The following is a 5626-nucleotide window of genomic DNA, read 5'->3' as shown; positions in this document are numbered from 1 at the left end:
ATATATATATTTATATATATGTGTGTCATATGTAAGTATATATTGTGAGAAGATGAACAATGAGATATTGTAGTGATCTGGTCGAGATCGATGATGATTGTTGTAATTTTTATAAAATTATATGAAGAAATCCATAAATTTGGATGCATATAATAAACTTAAAATTGGGGTGAGTATTATACAATCATATTTTTCTATCCCACATAGAAAGTTTATTGATATAATAAACTCTTTGTATTAAGTTCAAATTCAAATTTTTAATTTTTTCAAGTGTTATAGAAACTAGAGTGAACATTTGGTCCCCAACTAAAACATTTATTTCCTAAGTCAAATTTTTTTTAGGGTATAATGGAGTTGCGGAGCTAAATTTCAATGCATATCTTGTGAAATTGATTAACTGGTATTTATAGAGAGCCTTGTAATGATTTGTATGGAGCTACGTGTCATTCTAATAGCCCTTTGATGATGAACATCAATAATCCCGAAAAAAATAATATGTGATCCTCGTCCTATTTGATAATTTTTTAATTTTTGGGTAAATTACAACAAGCTCTCCTAAAATTTGTTATAATTATGAAAAATTATCAATACCTCCCTAATTTTAACGATCGTCTAACAATTAGTCCAATCGTTTAAATTTCCATCCATTTTTTTGGGTGAACTGACCAAAATGCCCTTGTGGATTAAAAAATATAATTATATTTGTTTTATTGAAAAAAATTACTTTTATTATGGACTAAGTAGATAATTTTTTTCATCCACCTTGTTTGAGTTTTTTTATATATTTTTAATTTAAAAAAATATATTGTAAGGGCAAAGTTGACAATTTTATATTTCCATCCAAGGACTATAAAATTTCATCAAACATCAGGGAAGTATTTGTAATTTTTCAAATAACGAATAAATATTCGTAATTATGCCAAATTGAGATCATTGTAATTTACCCTTAATTTTTTAAGCAAAATCATTAAGTGGGGCTGCATAGAGTTGATTTTTATGACTCGATAGAAAACTTAAAAAGTAAATAATAATTAAAAGTAAACGAAGAATTAAGAGTAAAAGACAATTGAAAAGGAAGCATACAAAAAATTTGATATGGGAAAAGTGTAAGGACCAATTTGCCCTCCCCTTTATCAGGAATTACTATCAGTGCCAAAAGAAGATCCACACGTTATGACCTTATTTTATGAACCATTTTAGCGTTTATTCGACCTTTGATATCATAAACTAATCTGATCGGGGAGTATCCACATTGGCCAACTCCCAACGTCCTAACCTATACGGTCTGAATACTTACGGGTGAATAGTAATTTATTCCTTTGTAATATTGAAAATGAATATATTATCCCTCTATAAAAAAATATAGCAATTTATCTTTCTATATTTTTTAAAATAAAGCAATTTACCTCCCTATATAAGGAGGTAAATTGCTGCATTTTAAAAAGTACAGGGAAGTAAACTATTATATTTTAAAAAATACAGGGAGTTAAATCGCTATTTACTTTTTCATAAGGAGGTAATTTGCTTATTTACGATACACGAGGGGGTTACTTGTATTTTTCCCGAATACTTAGATTGGAACCAATATCAAACTTGACCCTGCGACTTCAATCATAATTAAAATTAAAAACGAAACAACATAATTACCCCCCAGTATATAAACCACCATCGCATTATATGGACCGGTAATTGGATAAAACAGTAATTTTACTCTGCTTATCATTATTTTTATATGAAAAAAATTCAATTCTCACTTAATATGTATGTATATATACACATTATGATAATTTTAAAATTATAATTTAATATATATCTAGTTAGTACCAATATTCACAATTTGGTTGTGTGGATGCAAATGGAGCCAACATTTGGTCGATTAGGAGTCCTAACTTGGGACACTAATTGGACGATTTAAGTCATTTCAGTACTTTAACTAAAATGAAGTACCAGAAGGTAATAACAAAAGTTTTGGACCGTAATAATAATGATACTACTTCTTTCGTATATTGTCCTTTCGAATTTTATACGAGTCTCACGAGTTTATCCTGAAAAAGCATCTTGCTAGGGAGAAGAGGTCTTGGTGCTTATAAACCACTCAAGTTCCTGGCCTGCAATCAATTTGAAATTATTTGCCTACATCAGAGACGGTTTCGTAATTTCATGTCTTTTGTTCTATCGAGTGTTTCTCCTCTGCCTCTCTCGATCGTGTTTCTATACTCCATTATTTAGAGAAATTTTAACGTAAAATTTGGTTATTGTACTCGTATTTATCGTATGATTAGCGTATAATTTAAAAATAATATTAAATGACGTTATAATTATAGCAACATTTGCTATAAATTTAATTGGACATAACCAAATCTGATAGTTCCAAAATTCTCATACCAATTTCGTCCAGAGAAGGAAGAGTGGAGGAGAAGACGCAAGGAGGAAATGGGTGTAGTAGACAAGCACTAGTACCTAAGAATCACAACCGTTAATGGAATCCGACGTCCTATGTATGATTCCACTTCCCAATTGGTTGGGGATTCCAATATTCCCTCCTAAGTCGTGTTTCTGATTCTAACAATTACTCGCAAAAGAATTATACTCTAGTTTTTGGTTACTCATACATATTTAATATTCATAACTAATTTATTAATAAATAAAATTTGTAATATAATAATAAAGTTAATTACGTTTACACTACACTCCTTCTAAGAATATAAACTTAGAAATTTTCCGAAAATTTTCTAAAGTTATACTTACACTCCCTCCTAAAATGCTTCGTTTACCCATTTCATTAGGGTGTTTGAACGGAAAATGTTGACGTCAAACATAAACTTTTAATTTTTTTCATAAAATATTATTTATATATATGGATCAACATTATATTTTTTTCATACAAATTCTAATGAAAAGGTGTCATATGTAAATAGTGAATTTTTATAGGGAATTTAAAAAAAAAATGAGAGAAAACATAATTTTACATTTGTCGAGAAAAATAACTCTATAATTACAATTTATTTACTTAAAAAGAAAAAAATTGTAGCGACTACCTAACAAACGTTGTGAAAGACTTATTCCTAACCATATCTTCCCTTATTCACGTCATGGGAATAGAATCTGCCTTGTTTTGGGTAAGCACAGCTAGGAATCACTGCCTACATTACTAAAAATTCCTGCATCCATTTGCATTGATATGGAGTTGATAATGTGGTGGGTATCGACAAGCAGTATGATACGAATAATAATAAATAGAAACATTTCAGGTACGATCATTTCAAATATTATTGCATCTTTTTTCTTTTTTTTTCCATACCAACATAGGGATAGTTACGCTCTTCTTCTATAAGCTTTGATGTAATTACATGTAAATAGTTTGTGGTTTGAAATATTACATCTAGCACTCCTGAGGTTCGCTTCCGTCTAACAAATAAGTTCCGCCGTTAGTCAAAATTCACGGAATTTACTGATATTAATAAAAATTAATTGAATGAAATATTGATATTTACCATCAATTGATTGATTACTGATTTAATGCAGGTTAAATAAATCTTTTCATGATCAAATTAGACTCATACTTCTTTACGCGTTAATGCATGTAAGGAGGTATATTGTTACTGTTACAAAGGTAATTTAGTTGGAGAAAATTATTTATCCTGCTAATAAGTCAATCGAGGATAAATATCAATTTTCATCAGCCTTTTTGTTAATATCTACAAATTCGATGAATTTTGACCAATAAAATGACTTATATGTTAGATGGAAGCAAACCTCAGGAATTTTAGATGCAATTTCTCAAATTACAAGGAGTTTACATGTAATTACATCGAACTTCAAGAGAGGGGAGGAAAGTGCAATTATTCCTATAATATATATATATATATATAGTGTATAATTTTTATTAAATAAGTGAAATAATGTAATCTTTGTACATGTGGCGTGTTCTGAAGTTGATGCGACCCAAAAACAAATTCCTTAAATTCAATATTTTTAAATCCGCATAATATTTTAATTTAGTGAGAAATTCTTAATCCAATAATCCAATTATCCACCAGAATTATTCTCCAAATCAGGAATATATAAAATTCATTCTTAAGAATTTCACCCCAAGGGCCTATTCCATCACACACCAAAATATCCAAGATGCTCAATGATTTTCTAAATAAAAATTTGTTAAAAGTCGCATGCACACATGAAAAATATGATATTACAATTTGTGATAGAGCATATGTATATATTTCCAACACCATGAATCATTGGTAAACGATAAGTGAAATAGAGGTCTAAATAGGACAAAAATCAACGTATTTTTTACTTGATTATCCCTATGAAAGTCCCATGTATGGATCAACGAGTCCACTATGTGACATTAACATGGTTGCTACAAATACTAGACCTATATAAATCACACAACAAGCATAAATCATGAACGAAATTGTCAATCATTTTTTGCCCTATTTCTGTCCCATACCTTGTACTAGTTCATTATTTAAATAGATTTTACTATGGTCTAACCATTAAATTTTAACGAAATTTAATTAAATGGACGGAATATTCCACTAATGAGGAGTAAATTTGAAAAAACTCTTGGATTTTATTAATTTGTCAATTATAAAATATTATGTGCTTCAATAATGTTACTTTTTCATAATTAAGCAAAAATATAATAATAAAACAACTATCAATTTAAAATGCAAACTATATAATTTGTATAAATCTCAATCAACATTATGAACAATATGCCATCTGAAAACATTAATAAGAGGCGGTACGTATGGTTATAAATACGTTTCAAATTTTGACAAATTAACTTAATTGAAAATACATTATATTTTATATATATTATCTCGTTATCAAATTTAAAATGTATGTATATCATATATTTTATGTTTTATTATTATAAAAAATGTGCGATATACGTTGAATACAACTTTTAATTTTTTTAAAAAAAATCTTTTTAATTTTTTGAATATAATTTTAAATTATTATATTACCTTAATATGCCGAGATTGTAATATAAAATACAATCGAGAGCAAATTTTTCATTTTTGAACGAAGTCGGTCCAAATACAATATGTTGCAATGAGGATACTTTATAACACTTTTAATGGGAAAATTAGGTTTTTGGTTTCATACGATAAAGGATATTGTATTTTTTATTAGCATTTAACATATTTAATTTTATAGACTAAAAAATTATAGCATTTGAAATAAAAAATATTCTTTTATTTTATGAAATTAAATATGCCATAATTTTTTTTCTTATGAGATAAAAATACTATAATTTTTTATTCTATAAAATTAAATGTATTAAACTCGTAAATTATTAGACGAAAACAGCATTTTTTTCTAGTTTTATGTTATGCATAGCAGTCGTAAAGTTATAATATTAATAAGTAATTAACATGTATTTTGAAAAATATAATTTAAAAATGTATATTGTTTTTTAGTATATTGATTGCAAATTATTAATATCAAGTATTTTATATTTAATAATTATTTATAATTATATTTTAATTATTAATATCAGATAATTATATTTAATCAACAACTATTATTAAGATAGAGTTAAATATATTATTAAAGGTGAATAACATTTCAAGGCTTAGATTAAATGAATCATCCCGCAGATTCCACATCA

This window comes from Sesamum indicum, linkage group LG7 (assembly GCF_000512975.1).
Source record: "Sesamum indicum cultivar Zhongzhi No. 13 linkage group LG7, S_indicum_v1.0, whole genome shotgun sequence".
Classification (NCBI taxonomy): domain Eukaryota; kingdom Viridiplantae; phylum Streptophyta; class Magnoliopsida; order Lamiales; family Pedaliaceae; genus Sesamum; species Sesamum indicum.
This window is presented reverse-complemented; position numbering follows the sequence as displayed.